We start from the raw sequence: 16,842 nt of genomic DNA, 5'->3' as shown, positions 1-16,842 counted from the left end.
TGGTGGTATCTGGGCAGTTGGACCCTACAGGGAAAGGAGAACAGGCATTTTAAGGAATGAACGTGTCCTTCCCAACCTGATAGTCTCTGTGGACCTGCAGAACAGAGCAATCTCATTGTAAAATATTCATAGACAGCTGCTCTATAGCATTATCCCAGTGTTACTTAAATCTTGAGCTACTCTATAATTAAAGCATTTATGTTTTAGATGCTTAACAGGGTGTTTTAAATGTTTAGGTCTTGTAAATGATGTTTATTTATGGTTAGCTAATTAAGCCAGCAGAGTTCAGCTTGGTCTCAAATCTAGTCCAAAAGACGAGTGTCACATTCCTGTTACTTTGAAAGCAGCTGATGCAAAAAGGATCCCCACTCACCTCTTCGCTGGGCAGCTCCGGGCATGTAACTGCCATGTGTTGGCCACCCGGGTGGGATGCCTATGTTCCCAGCCCTCCTGGCTGGGAAAGGGCTTGCAGAGAAATCAAACAGCAATGAAATAGAGCTGCCTGTCCTACTGTCATGGTTACTGCCCTGGGCTACTGGGAGTCTTTGATGTCAAACACTCCGCTGGCCCTCTTACTAATTGACTTGACGCTAAATGCTTATCTTGGCCACATCCATGAGCAAAGGGCATTTTGGTAGCATCGTTGCTGCTGTGGACAGGGGCTCTCAGGTCCGCCTCATTCCTGGGGGGCGAGAGCAGAAGCATGAGGTGCATGCCGGCTGCTCACCAGCCTGCAAGCTGAGGCTTGTGACAGCCCCTGTGCTCATGCCCTGGGGTGGAGGGGGCAGCTTCCCGCTGCTGCTCGGCAGTGGGCTCGGCTTGCACCACGGCATCCACTGAGGCTGCAAGATGAAACGGGATTTGGCGTCTTGCTTTTAAGTCTCTATGAAATGAAAGCAAAAGCTCGATCTGTTGAATAGGAAGAACTAGATGTTGGGGATTATGTGCTACTTGCATCTTTGTTAGCGACCTGCTCTGAGATGTCAGGAAGCTTCTCTTATAAAGCTGTTGGTCTCCACTTACCTGTCTCATCTACTTCAATGGCAAGGGACTGCCTTAGTGTGAGTTTGCGTTGGTGATGGAGCCTGGGCATTGTAGCTGGATTCTGGCTTGTTCCCTAACGGCAAAACACTGAGTTTGTTGTGTAAGTGATGGCTCGTCAGCCTCTTGGTTGTGTTCAAAAGGATATTAGAAATACCGTGTAACCTCCCATTGCTTTCCCTTCTACTTCCCAATGCAAAAGCCTCTATTCAATGGGATTTGGTGATGACTGGTCCTATAAAAAAAATTACTGATGGCGATTGAAGTGTAATTAAGTAAATGTTTCCCCCGTGATGCTCTGTGATGCCCTGTATACACTTTATAGGGGCCAGATGGTTAGTGCATTTGCCAAATGTCACATATAAATTCATGGCATCTCTGCTGCTAACCAGTACTTTTTCGGTCAATCAAAACGCAACCCCAAATTACTTTTTTTTAAAAATTCTGACACTTTAATATGACTGTTCCCAGTCCGGCTCAAGTAGGGTTTGGTTTTGTTCATTTCGGGGACCATCTGTGCTTTTAAAGCATGGCTTCAGAACAATAAAACTAGCTCCAGAAAGCAGTATGAACGAACAAAATAGATTAAATTGGGTTAAATTTGTGTCACATATGAAAATTGGTGGAATCCCTCTTTTCAATTCTGCCTTAAAGTGGAATGTGTTGCCACCCTGAACAATGCTGGGTCACCACCCAAACCCCCCGTTTCCTTCAGTTAAGCATACAGCGAAGAGACCAGGGAGAGTTACGATTACAGGAAAGGCCGTGCGGGACCTTTTGCGTGGCCGGTGGGCTGGGGAGCTGAGCCACGCGGTGCGGTTTCATCTCTGCGGGGTCTGGTTCGAAGAACTGCACTGACGCAGGTCACGGCTGCGGACAAACACCCCTGCAGCTTCGCAGGACAGCGCAGAAGGTACCATCAGGGCTACTAATCAGGGATATATTCTGCAGTGCTTTACAGGAGGGGGAATTCTGGGAGCAATGCAATTCAGATTCGAGATGGGATTCAGCTCCTGAAATTCATTGAAGCAGCATGTCTAAATCTGAACAATTTTACCGGGATCTATGCAAATTTATGGCATAATATGACATGGAAATATATGTAAATGTTGTAAATTATTGTAAAGCAAAGGAGCACATAGCTAGAATATTCTATAAAACGTTTTATAAGGAATTTTTTGAATTCCTAAAAAAGAAAACCTGAGAAATATTGAATGAACTGAATTGAGTTTGGATGTTCCAAGCCCATTACATTGGGACATTTTCTTTAAACTGCTTATTAATCTAACCTTGCCATACGGATTTTCAAGAGCATACTTTTCTGCACTGTAACATTATACCTTTACAAATCAGGGAAATGTCAACTCTTGATTTACTGACAAAGCAGACAACTGACATAATTTATCTCACTTGAGATCAGTTCATCAAACTTAGGAACATCTTGGCTGCTGTAAAAGCCAGGCATTTGATACAATCGTGTCTGTTTAAAATGCAAAGGATAACCTACATTTTTAAAATGCTGTAAAAAGAACAAGAAGTGATGCCAGGATGAAAATTTATGAGGCACGGAGCCGGGATCTGAATTTAGCATTTGCTGCGTAGTGGAGTGTTGTTACTATCTTGTTTGCACAGTTGAAAACTAGTGTTAATGGAAGGATGGAGCGGGAGGGCCAAGGCGTTAGCATTCGAGTCCAGCGCCTGCTCTGACCTGACGCTATATAGGAATTTCTAATGTTCACTCTGGATTTACTATAACATTTGATACCAGTGGTTCCTTGTTAGTGAAGCTCTGATTAGAGCAGCACATGTTTTTGCAGTTTAAGTGTGAGTGCTTGTTGCATTCAAATGCAGAATTAAACCTATGAAACCACAGATGAAAGTGTGTAAAAATACTGTTTAATATCAACTACTCTGATAATATTAAAATGGAATTAGCTTTTTCACCATCTATCTAACAACGTTCTATTTAACATACCAGGATTGTAAGGTTTTTGGGGGGCGCAAGGTTTCTTTTGTGTGTTTATACAGTGCTTGGCATGTGTAGGATGGGGCTGAGCGCTCTGACAAACAATAGCTTCTGCAGTTCTCATCACCACCATAGGTAAGAAATTTCCTAGAATATTAAAATACAAAGCTTTAGATCAAAAACTGATAGTCTTGTCCTGTTATCTCTAGGTACCTGTGACACGCGTAAACAAACTTCACAACTCACACAGAGTTACAAAGCAGGCATGTTTACTGCGGCCCCGGGTGCAAGGGGATTTCTCCTCAAAGCTTGCACACCGGATTAAAATCATGACATGTATTTAAAACAGTTAACAAAGTTAGTTACGCCTCCTGGTTCTACCCCTTAATTAACTATTGGTTAATACTTTTCTTACTTCATCTTAAAGTTACAGTTCTCTTCTAATTCACCACGCATGCTCAGAGAGTAGGGGGCTTAATTGGGCTGGGGCTTCTCTAGCTAGGAAGTGTGTTCCCTAGCATTATAATGCGATTATAATGAGACAAGTTAACTCTAGGGCACTATTTTGGCAGTCCATTCTATTTTTCTACGATTTGTCCTTGTGCTATCGTTATTGCTAGTTAGCAGAGAGTTAGTGAAGACAGTCTTTATCTCTAATATGTCTGAGTGCCAGGTGCAGTTGTTATTCTTACTTGCTTTTAACCCTTGTTTTTCAAGATGTCCTGTAACACCTAGATAATGGCCATCTTGATCTGGTTTCTCTTTACCAATTTGTAAGTGTTGTACAGGCTGAGAGCAAAATAACTGCCATGTGAGATGAGTGTTCTTGTATCATAAAACAACTTTGGTGAACACTTTGCTCTTAAATATTCATGGCGAAGCTATCAACTGATGTGTCAGAAGTCGCGTTGACACAGAAACTGATCCAAGGATAAACCAAGCCTCAGTCTCGATGTGATTTTGAACCCCAAACGTGTTAGATGCTTCTGATCTCTTTTGCAGCCAGTGCTGAACCTGAAAAGAGCAGGGGATGGGAGCACCTTGAAGTTTTTGCAGCTCTGTCTGGTGAGGTGTGCAGTGGTGACATAAAGCACTTTGAAAAAAGGCTCTGCAGTTGTGAGGAAAAGCGTAACCTAGGTTAACATTTATCTTAACTGTCATCGTTGTTTGCAACACTAAATCTTTCTCATAAATAAGTGGAGAAATCTTTGCTTCAAAGTGAAAAATTCATGCTCCAGTTAAACCTCAATTATATTTCCAAACAATATTTATCAGATTTTCTAATGTGTGCTTAGTGCAGTTCAATTTTGTGCTATCAGTCAAAAGTGGCAGAGCTCGGGAAGTGGGGCTGAAAGGTGTTTTTCACGAGGGAAATGGAGCGTGCAGTAAGGAGGCAGTGCCGCCGTCGCTGGGACAGTGTAAGGGGGGGACTACAGCTCAGGTCCATTTTTAATGAAATATCAGTGCATTAAAAAAAAATCACTGCATTGTTTCTCCCTGCAGAACGAGGGAAGCTGGTATGAATTCTCAAAGGCTATATTCTCGGGGCCTGAAATGTGAAGCTATAGTTTCATTCTGCAATTCTGGGTAGAAAAAAATGAGTGCCTTTGTAATTTCACGAGTCTCTGAATTTATTTCCCCTAATCTTTTTTCTACAGCTATTTACCGCATTAATTTAGTAAAAAACCTGACAAGTGTGCATATGCCAAATTTAAGTGATGTCCTTAGGTACACATTAAGTAAAGATTTAAGGTTTGAAATGTAAGATTAATTCAAGTCTTGCTTACCGTTGCATTGCAGAATTGTTGATTATCTAGAAATTCATGTTTCTTGTTCATATAAATTTGATCATGTGTAATACCATCTATGTATAATGCTAACACTTGTGATTAGAAAAGTAAAATCCTTGAGCTGAATGGGAATGCAGCGCGTGCTTAAGGTTACAACATGTAAGTGTTGAATAGATTCTTCACAAAGTTTTCAGAGGAAACTTGTAGATGGAGACCAGCTGTGACAGCCTGTGCAAGTGATTTGCTTGCTCTCAGCTGGTATTTCAAGCAGCATCCCTGGGTCTGGTGCCTCCCTGGGAAGTTGAGAGGTCCTGTTCCCATCCAACCAACCACTCGGCCCTACAGCTGCTGCTTTGGAAGAAGCACAAATGACTCCATTGATGCAATAAAATTGGACTGTTTCCTCTGTTCTCTAAGGTGAGCGTATTCTTTGGTCTGTTCATCAAGGAAGGAATTAGTAGACATTTCAGTCCAAGGCAGAGGGAACTTCATTTCGCCAGGGATTCACTCTGGGCTTGGGTAAATCTTACTCTTGGTGTCAGTTTTACCATAGGTTTATGTGAGCACAAATTATAGCTGACTGAAAGGATAAATGATAGGACGTTTCTGAAAGTCGCTGAACATGCAAGGCCCAGTATTGTTATTTATCTCAGATCCGTGCTTCAGAAAGGTGCATTTAATAGAAAAGGAGGGACTAAGACAAGTGTTGGAAAAAATGAACGGTGCCCAGAGAACGGATTCCAAGATTCCCATTTCAGATACATATAAAGAGGGAATCTATAGCAGTATCATTCAAATGTGACAGCAGTCACTCCAACCTTTGCTATTACGGCACAAAATTACATGTTCTTGCCAGAGAAATAGGAAGGACTGATAAGGCAGACAGCTGGGATTTGCTTTCTTATCTATATTTTACACACATGCTTTCATTTTCCTCCCGCTCCCCTCTGTTTCCAGGATCCAGGTTGGCTTTTCAGAGCTGCTCTTTAGTTTGCATACAATGGGGCAGCCTTGCTCTGTGTAGTTTCTAAGCCCCGTAGATACAGGTTGAAAACGAAATTATTTAACTCTTGTGCTTTGTAACTGGCAACATTCAGGATGAAGTTCTGCCTGCAGAGGACTGTTGGTTCTAGAAGTGGCACCAAAGGTCCTTTCCTGAGCTGTGGATGGAGGATCCAGCTCTGGGGGAATCAGTGTGTAGTGATTTTGACTTTACTGCAGGAAAATGAAGTGCTCTAGTCTATCTTTAAGGATCAGAAACTAATGGGTTTTAAGCACGGAGATGGGGAAGTCCATCGAGCAGTTATGGTGTGGCCCTGAAGTCGTGAAATCCTCCATCTACTCCACCCTCCAGGAGGAATTATGTACAGTTACGCATGCTCTCAGATGATCAATGAATAATTCCTGTTATTAAAATGAGGTATCATCAAGAGCTGGGAATGAACAGAAGTGCTGTTTGTTCACACCCTGCCCCACTTCAGCTTATTACAAGGCAATTGGAGGCTGGGCACTAAGGGTGAGAAGAAACTGAAATATTTTCCCTTGCAGCGTCTGGTTTAAGAAACATTTTTGTTTGTGTTAAGCAGTGCCAAAGTGTAGCTATCCTGGTTTCCTTTGCATCATGTTGGGAATGCAATCTCAGACTGCAGTGTTCACAGGATCTGGAGAAAAAACGCTCAGCTGAAAATATGGAGTAGAACAAATTCTTGGAGTTTGTATGACCTTGCTATTCTGGAGTTAATGGCAGCTATTACTTGCTACTTAATAGCTAATCAAAAGCACTTTAACTTATATACCTGTTGGGTGCATATTACCGATTTTATAAGTTGTAAGATTTGTAGGACCCTGTTGTCTCTGCCTTTCTGCATTTTGTTTTCCTGATTTCTGGAGTACTTGCTACTGGGTTCACCCGCCAATAGAGTTGTTGTTTAGGGAGGTCCATTTTATTCTCCTCTCTTATAGAGAGTCTCTGAGGGGTTTGCATTACAGATTGAAGAGGGACTTCTGCAATGGGAGACCTGCTTGTCAGGGTTGTGCTAACTGAAGACTGGATGCTCAGGCTCCAGAGGAATGTGGAAAAGGCGATCTAGCAATTGGCTCCTTCAGGGGCAGCAGTTGCAGCAGTCACATTGGAGAAGAGTGATTCTGGGCTGCATCAGATTTAAAACTAAAGCAAGGTGTGGGACTGGTTTGATGGATTAATAGAAAAGTTAATTGGCCTTCCCCAAAATGATTATAATTAACAAAATACAGCTGCTAGCCTGCCAGAACCAATCTGTGAAGACAGTGTTTGAGGCATTTTGTTTGGCTGTTCTTTTATTCTGCTCATGACTACTTAGGAAGAAAGACACTTTTTTCAGTCTTTTATCGTCTCTTCTGATTCATCTTGGCATAGGCTTTTTTACTGGTGACTCTGCAGCTAGGATTGTGGAAAGGGGTGAACTCCAATTTAGAGGATGGCCATGCAAGTCAAATATGCGATACGTCCATGGTTAAGGAAACTTGAGCTGACAAGCATTGTGGGCTGGCTGTGCAAACGAGGGCAAGTTTTCTGTGCCAAGTCAGTTCCATTAATCTTGGGGCTGTGACATGTCTGTGCTCTTATTGATTTCCCAGCAGGCTATTCATCACCAGTCTCATCACGTTATGAGCCAATATGGAGAAGGCACAGGGGGGAAATGGGGCTGGTGGTTTTTATCTCTAGGGTACAGGATGCTCATAATCAATGCAGCTTGGAGAAGAAGCCAGATGGGTTGAGATAATTGATGAAAAGTGCCTCAAACTAGGAGAGGTTCTACATATCTTACAGGGAGAGGGGGGGAAATGGTTTTTTCTAAGGCCAGCAGATATCTTAGCTAGACCTGATGCTCTGAGCTGGTATGGGGAGGCACAGACCACAGCTGCACAGCCCCATGTGCCTGGCAGTGCACCGTGGGCTGGGCAAACACTGAATTTGGCTTGTCACAGGCTGTGCCTGTGCGGGAGCCAGCAGCCAGGGCCAGACCTGCACGTGAGCCTTGTGGTGGTCCTGCTAGAGCTGCAGGGAGCCGAGGCTGGCTCTGTGGTGGCCCGTGGCACTGGGCCAGACCGCCAGTTAGACCCAACCACGCTGTCAAGGTGGTGTCCGTGTAGACCGGGGCGACAGGCTTGCTGCTGTCATTTGTTATTTATCCTTTGCACAGTCTTTGTTTTGTACCTGTGTCAAGCACTCCATCACCCTGAAGGGGAAGATCTCGACTTCCTTGAAGTATCTACTCCCAGGGCAGGTGCTGTGCAATTCTCTTGCTGTGCAGAGATGCACAAACTCACCTCAATCCCTCGTCTAGTCTCTGAAACTTTTCACAAAGTATTCACAAAATGTATTTTCCAGCAACTTAATTATTTCTTGTCTTCTCAATCAATAATGAGCCATCACAGTAAAGCCCTACATATTAAGTTGTTTTCTTGTTCTTCTTAAGACAGCTGCTTGGAATTGAAATAGCTCTTAGGCAAAACTTATAGAAACAATTAAAAGCCTGGTGCTGGGAGACGTTTGCAATTATGAACGGATCATGTTTTGGTCCTGTAAAGACTCATGCCTCTGGCATCAGTGGATGAGAGCTGTGTGTAGCGATAAGGACAGGGGTATTTCTTTGCTTGATTGTGGTCTGAATTCAAACTTTGAGTTGCTGTTTGTTTATTTATTATCACTTAATTTATCTCATTGTGTGCTTTGCACTTGGTGGAGTGGCTTTTGTCCGGGCGAGTGAAGACTCGGACAGGTCAATTCCTGACAGAGCTACCTGTCTGACCAAGCATGCTCTGCGGGAGAAGAGGCTGTTGGTTAACCTCGGTTTTTCTCTGCAGAGAAATTTCACCCCCAATCTGAAACCCCATTCCCTTAAGAGCTTGGCCAAGGGTGTAATGTAGTTTTTGGCGCTGCTGCAAAAAAACCTTGGGAGAACCCTTGGTAGGAGAAGAGCCTGGGATCTGGGACCCTGAGCTGCCTGCTCCTGTGCTGTAGGTGACAGTTTACCTGCCTTTCCCCTTGTGAAGTTGTCTGTACAAATAGCAAAATCCTGCATGGAATTGGCTTCTTGTGGCCTACAGGAGCGTTCTGAGGGCAGGGAGAGCTCTGCACTGGGAGCGTCACCGTACCGCCCCGCTCCCTTGGCTTCGAGGGTCTCTCTGCCTGGTTTCACGTGTGCATGCTCTTTCCTTAACAGATCCCCCCAGAGCTCCTCTCTCCTGGGGTTTTCGCCCCATCTCTGCAACTCAGAGTGCTCCTGTCCCTCCCCTGCCCCTTTCTGGCCCTTCCCCAGGCTTCAGCAGAGACATCCGCTCTTGCCTTGCGCAGGAGCCTGCGCCTGGGCACAGCCTGGCTCCGCTGCTCATCTCGCTGCAGGGCAGCTGCGGGCACGCTGCCTGGTGTTCCGCTGTGTGAGCAGCGTCCCGGCCCAAACTCCACATGCCTGGTCTGTTTGCTACCCCAAAACCTTGGAGTAAAAGGGATGAGAGCCAGGCTGTCAGTGCGCTGCACTGTGTACTTTGAAATCTTGACCCTCAACTATTGCTTAAAAGAAGCTAAGCCCAACCACCAACAAAAAAAAGCCATCCCAAAAAGTGTGTGTGTGTACACATGTATATGTACACACAAATCCAGCATTTTAACTTCACATTGATGACAGCCAGAAATGTGAAATAGCAAAACAGATTCCATTTTTTATTAAATTGGTTCTCTGTTTTTATTGCAATTTATTGTTCCACGTTTCTGGATATCAGAGTTTTTTCTACCTACAAAGAGTGGAGGAAAAATCTAATTTATTTCCTGTAGCTCATAAAAGGAAGCCCCTTTCCCCATGGCAGGACTTCTCAAGTCAGTTAATGAGCTGCTACAGCCAAACCTATTAGGAGCACTTTAAAGTGGTTGCCAGCATGGTTTAATTTGCAGCGTCTCTGTGTCTTACCCTACCCTCTGACAACTTCAGGTTGAAGCAATTGTTACGCCTTAACTTGCAAATTATTACAATTAGTATCCCAAGTTGTGTCTGATCAGGGACGTGTTCATACATCATCGATATCAAAGCATCAGTTTACCCTGATGGCGGCATAGGGCTGCCCTTGGGCGGGTGATTTCCAGCCTGGAGGGACTCGCAGTGCTCTCGGGTGGCAGTGAGGCGGTCTGTGAGATGGCAAGGAGTGGGCATCAGGCGTGGGCAGGCAGGAATACTGCCTCTCTCCGTATCCCGTGCCTGGGGAACTCAGTGTGGCAGGGCTTCTCTGCGGGTGGGAGCCCAGCAGCATGCAGCCAGGAAAGGGGCAGGGAGCTGCTGACACCGCAGGGATCTGCAAAGCAGAAGCTGTGGAGACCGTCAGCCTCTCCCACGGGCCTCAAACACAAGTTTCTGTAACTGACTGCACAAAATGAGCTACTGAAGTACTGGTAGGGGGAATATTCCCAGCCCTTGCACGCTAAAGCTCCAACCTGCTTATTGGGGAGTTGCTTGGGATTGGGATAGTGCTTGTTTTCAGGAAGGTGCCTCAAGCAGAGGTGCCCTGGGCTGGCAGGTGATGGGAGCACCGTGGTCACCCAGCCCAGAGTACATCCCAAGGGATGAGCGATGTCCCTTCCTCCCAGGACTTGGTCACCATTCGGTTGCTCATGCTGCTTTTTGAGCCTTACCAAGAGGTGGTCAATGGCCCCTTGCTCGGGCGGGATAACTACAGGATGGACGGACGGACGGGTGGTGCCTGGCAGCGTGCAGGATATCAGACCAGATGGGCTGCTCCTCTGAGTTAGTATCACACATCCTACAAGCCTGAAGGCAGTTCGATACTCTGACAAGTGAGCCTTATGTCCCTATTTTTCTGAGCATGGCTGGTGTCCAGAGTTATTTGTGGCTTTAGTGGGCTGCCTCTATACAATTTGGTTTGCATGTCTTTTGCATTGGATATATAAAGTTGGGGAGTTCATGCCATGTTCTTGGCCTGTTGCTTGGCAGTGTTAACCTTGTGAGTGCTTGTGGAGCTTGAGGCAGTCTTCGTTCCAGACCTATCACTTCCAAGGCATGCTTGTGCATATGTATACACACAAGTTGTTAGAAATTAAAAACCATTTTCTGCACATTGGAGAGAAATAACCCTGTAAAGCCTGTCATGCCCATCCAGTGTCAGAACTACAATAGATAGTGGTGTAATTAATATATTTCTTTCCCAGATGTATTTCTTTTCTTTCCTTTCACATTTTGTAAAAGAATGTCATTCAGAAGGTGGGCGCAGCAAAAGTGGGCTTCATAATGTGTCATTAGAAGGCTTTTGACCTTGTGCTTTATAGGGTATTATTACTGTTCAGTGTGATAGAACAGATGCTATTTTACTGAAAAAGCAAAACTGCATTAAATTGACAGCACTTTAATTTTTCTTGACAGTAGCAAGAATTCTTATTTCCTATTTTATTTGCATTTTTATTACTGAGAAGCATGGTGACTGAGTTACCTGGTGTTTTTATGTCACTGCTGCTCATCTATTCAGACTATGATGGTCCAAATAGCAGCTGGACTATGAATATGTATCGCTTTATTCATAGGACAAACTTTTGGCACAGGATGCTGAATAAATGGAGGCTTCCTGCAGTTAGTGACCTGGAATTGTGAAATGAAGTGTCTTGAAGTGGAACATTCTATCAACACATACACATTATCACCTAGAAGTGATTCTTCTATTGTCCAAGTTCTTGCCCGGACCATAATATTTTCTGATTCAGAGCATACATATTAGGCTAGGTTAGAAGAGCTACAGACTTGCAGTGATATGGGTTATTCAAATCAAATATGCTGCATCTCTGACAAATAGCAAGGTGTGGCACTCTTCAGCTAAGTGGTCCAGTGGGCTTCAGAAAACTCATGGATTTTATTTTTACTCTTTAGAGTTATCTTAGTAACTTTTTTAATGTAAGCTATCTGATGCTTTCTGACCTAATTCCTAACTAGGGACAGAATGCTGATCCATATGAAAAAATCGAGGAAACTGGAATTGCTCAGTCTAGAAAAGACTGAGCAGAATGTTGTTCTTCAAAGGTGTAAAAAAAAAACAAAACAAACCAAACCCCAAAACAAACCAACAAAACCCTGCAAACTGCAGAGGAAGAAATTCTCTCATTCATTCTAGGCAGGTCTAGAAGAAATGGAGTTAAATAGCAAAAAAGGAGGTTTGTTTAAATATTATGAAAACCTTTCCGCTGCTGAAATTAGTGAAGCATGGGATTATCGTGCCTGGGAAGCACTGGATGTCTGCCCCTGGAAGCTTTTTAAGAAGTTCGGACAGGGGTCTGCGTGAGTGAGATGAACTTGATCCAGCCTTGGGCGACAGATGCCTGCTTGCTCCTGGGGGTCCCCTCTGCCTTGGGCTGCCGTGGCTCTGATCTGCGCTGGCAAGGCTGTTTCAGCTAAATGGAGTTCCTGGCTGGGGGGGCGATGCCATCGGGTGCCCCACACTGCAGGGTTTCAAGTGTGCAATTACTGATCAGACCCACTGCGCTGTCTGGACACCTTTTAAAGGTGTCTTCTCATTATCTTGAATGCTTTCCTACATGAATATAGATAGCTGTGTAGTTATTTATAGTCATAATGTCTGTCTTGCTGTGAAATTCTGACAGTAGTCAGTAAAAATAGGAATACTTGTGATGCTTCAGGGCTATGTCAAGAAAAAAAAAAATCTAAAGCGCAGTGAGGGTGATCCCTTGAGTGGATGAGCACCTTCTGGAAGGGGTGAATCCCACTTCTCCCAATAGCATTGGAATCGGGGCGGGATGCTCTTCAGGAAGATCCGCGTCAGCTACACACTCGCTATGTTGTAGTCACATGCACTAGCTATTGGTTTCAGTAAAGGGGCAAGTGGGTGAAATGCAGCAGCCTGTGATGCATGGGAGTTTAGACTAAATGATTGTGCTGTCTCCTATGGCCTTAAACTCTGCGAATGATTCAATTTACTGCTGATGGGAACAAGAGTGTTCTGAAGATGATGTTCACCCTCATGCCTAGAGGATGCCTAGACAGTGCCAGCCCCTTGGTCTCTTTGCTGCCATTATTTATATTTATAAAAAAAGTGAAGTGCCCGCAGCATTTTGCCTAAAATGGTAATAACGCTCCTCAACAATGCAAAATACTTTCTTTTGATAAGACCATTTGAAAAGGTAACTGCTTATGATAATACAATTTATTCTTTATGGCTTGGGGGCAAGCTAAGATCTAAATGAAGCATGTCTTCCATTAGAACCCTACAGAAACAAACTAATAGGCTGCAAAGAGAACCATTTGTAATGTTACTATAATTCACATGATTCATTAAACAGAAATGGAAAATGATAGCATTTCCCCCTGAAAAAAAAAATCCTTATGGAATTACATGCTGAGATCACTTAGTTGAACTGTTTTATTGACTAAGCATCTTGTTGTGCTGATGTGTAGATTATATAGGCCTGCAGCCATTTATTTTTTCATTTTCTAAAATTAGAACTCCTTTTTATTATGGGAATGCTATAATGCGTTTTCCCTTCCAGCTGTAGCTGCTCTCATGGCAGGGGCTCTTCAGGCATTTTCTAGCAGTGGGCATTACTGGAGCACTTGGAAATGTATTGCTAGTGTTCGCTCTCCCAGGTCATTGGGGGGGAAGTGGAGAAGGATTGAAGGGCTATGAGTCAGTAAAAGGCACAGAAGTGATGGTGTTTAGCAGCTAAAAATAAATACACATACGTTGGTTTTCCTTTTTTGTTCCCCTAACCTGGAAACAAAACCAATGTATTTTGTCCCTCTGGGGGCCAGAACTGAAAAAAACCACTGTAGGGGTAGAGACAGTCTTGTCTAAACAAGTCAAGGTGCCTTTCAGCAACACAAGGGTTAGAGGAGAAAATGCAAATAAGAACAGGAGCAAGTGATGCTGTTTTCTGTGTTGCAAGCTTGCAGGTTCCTGTTTTGTATGGACCTTGCTGTGTGGTTATCGAGTTCTGGGTCAAATGTGGGAAAGGTTGAGGAGTGGGAGTGAATAGAGGCTAGGAGAGCTTCGCTGATTTTGAACTCAGTAATTTCATTTTGTGTCCTGCTTCTTGTCATCAAAACTACAATTAAATCTGGTTTAAAAATGAGTATGAAGCAGCTGGTAGTCATCGTGGTCCAAAAAGATGCTGATGCGATACTGACTTTATGCACAGTTAATAGCAAAAAGTAGTCTGTGAATAAATGCAACATGTCACAAGGCAAAGAGTAGTAGAACATAAGTCACATCTTTGCAGAAATCAGGGCTTCAGGTGCGTTCTTTTCTAAGGTTTTGGATCTTTGCGCTACCCACCTGCTTGAGGGATTAATTACAGGAAAAAGCAGCCCAACGCCGGTGTGGTGACTGCCACAGGAGGGCAGGTACAGCATTCTGAGCCACCAGCACTTAACGTGGAGAGGGGGATTTTCTTTATTATAAAAGCAAGGGAAGTGCCAGCAGGATCAGAGTCCCATCTGCCAGAGATTGCTTAAAAACCCAGGGAGAGGCAGCTGCTTGCAGAAGAGCTGCTGTCCCAGCCGTGCAGGACACCCTGTAGGAACAGGGGCCCCGAAGTGGGGAGGCTTGTCCCCTCCCCAGCAGGAGGGCAGCCAGGCTTTCTCCCCGTACCCCAGACCGACTAGCGCTGTCTCGCCATGCAGTAATCGACTGGAAAAGAACCTTACCCATCAGAGCAATGTGCCTGGGTTGCTTTCCAGGTGATTCATGTCTCCGGGATCTGGAGAAGTTTCTTCTGACATGCACACTCAGCCTCCAAAGAACGTTGCCCTTGATTGATGTCAGAAAACAGAGTGTGCCATTTAAAGGATTTCAGAAAAACGGCACATGGAGCAGGTTTTAATGCTGATTTTTTGACAGCCTTCATGTTTGGCCTTGACATGCTGCAGGGTAGACTCTATCTTCCACTGGCCATTTATCAGAGGTATCACAGGACAAAGACATTAAAAGCTATTTTAAATGAGTCCAGGATGACCTCAGAGTGGATTAATGTATTTGAGAGGACTGACCAATCTGACAATCTCATTCATCAGTGTGAAATCAATCTGAAAGGTACAATGGGTTGCATTTACTTTAATGTTGATGCAGGGTGCCAGAATTGACAGAGTAACCTGATGCTTGTTATTTATTGCATAGGGAACCAGAATACTTGTTTGTATATATAAACAACTCTTCCCTCTTTTGCAACATGTTGTACGGCAAGAAAAAATAATGGCAGACTAGGATAACTGGGTATTTTTTGACAGACTCATACATCTCTTCAGTCACCTGGTAATTCCGATGAAGTGCATATTTCCATGCCATGCAGCAGAGAAAAGCTAAAGCTACAGTAATGGAATGTGACACTTTTGCCAGTGTCATTTACATTTTGCTTTATTAGACAAAAGTAATTAATCAGTTGATTGCTTAATTGAAAATTCAGTCAACTGCAATTTAGGCTTCATCACTATGCTTTTCACATGATGCGGTGTTTGATAAATTTGGTTCTTTTGGTTGCCTGGCTATGAATAAATAAAGCACGTTTTGGGTAAAGACAAAGCCAGAGGCTTCAGTTTTTTGCACGTGAGTAGAAATGGAAACATTGGGCTGTAAGCAAAATTCCACGGGGAGATTTTTAGACACTCGGATTTCAGAAAGTGCACCCAGTGTTGTGATTTCAGAAACACTGGGTGTTTGTTTTCCACTTGCTTCAGCTGAGTTTGGGTGGATTTAACTTTAGAAAGTCAGATCCTGTATTTCCAAATGGTAGAGCTTCCCTGGTCCAGGTAACATGCACAAACTATAAAATACATCAGAAAGCACCTTCAATCCTGCGGTAAGAATGCAGTGCTCTCAGCTAGCGCAATGGAGAGCTCCTGTACAGAAGACTTTTGCACTGCTGTGCCAACACACAGAAGTGCAGGACTTCACATGTCATGCTCAACACAAAAAACACTCTGCACAAGCCTCCTGCAATAAAGGAGAAGGCAGAGCGAGTGGGCTGCCGGACAAATACGCGGTGAGTGAGGGATGGTGCTGCAGGGTCCGTTGCTGCGGCGGTGCTGGGTCCCTTGCCCGGGGAGGGGTCTCCGCTGGCCCTGCGCAGCAGGTAACTCGGGCTGTGAGTGTGCCTCTGAGCAGCCCTGAAGCAAGAGCTGTGCAGGAGAGAATTAAACTCCTGCTTTTAAGTGAATTGAAGTATGAGTACAAAGAAAGAATAACCAAATATATGGTTTTAGAGATGCTTACTTTCCTACGGAGAATATTCATTCAGTGGTCTTACCTGCAAAACAATAAATCTCTACTCCATCCTGGATTTCCACTGTAAGCTGTAAAAGAAGCTGTCACTTCCCATTGTCTAAACAATTTACAGCTACCTTAGAGGGTGTCTCTCAGCAATCTTGACATCTCGACTTGATCATAAATTCACAGCTGTTGTTGAAGGAAATGCTTTTCCCTTTAGATAAGCACACAAATGAAAAGCTCCCCCCATTAGAGAACCGCGGGCGGGTGGCTGCCTCCTGCACGTGTGCCCGAATAGCAGGGCTCTGCAGTGCCAGCCAGGCAGGAGCGTGGCCGTCTTCACCTCATGTTGCCCGCTGCTGGGGGCAATTAGAAGAAGGCTGCTTTTACCAGCAAGTATTTTATTATTAGCTTGTATTCCTTTAAGAAACTCTCTCCAGTGGAATTGTAATCTGGTAAACCTGGAGCCCATGAAATGAGATTTTCAGTTCTGTGAGTTAGCAATAGGTATGATACATTAAAACAGATTTACTCCCCACATGAGGGAGATTTTGATGAGAAATCTGATAAATTAACCACAAAGATTTCTGGTACAGAGCACAGCTTGCCTGCTGACCCGCTATCCTCATTTCACTTTTTCATCTGCTTGCTGTGTTTGAATGAGTGCTCCACAAATAAAATTATCCACAACATTATGTATACTTTTCGACAGCAGAAAGGCCAGGGAATATCTTGCAGAAGACGTGGGAGGTTGTAAGAAGGTGAAACTGCAAGGATTTGTTCATGGCATGCATTCCA

Source organism: Gavia stellata, chromosome 29, assembly GCF_030936135.1.
Source record: "Gavia stellata isolate bGavSte3 chromosome 29, bGavSte3.hap2, whole genome shotgun sequence".
NCBI classification, from domain to species: Eukaryota; Metazoa; Chordata; class Aves; order Gaviiformes; family Gaviidae; genus Gavia; species Gavia stellata.
This window is presented reverse-complemented; position numbering follows the sequence as displayed.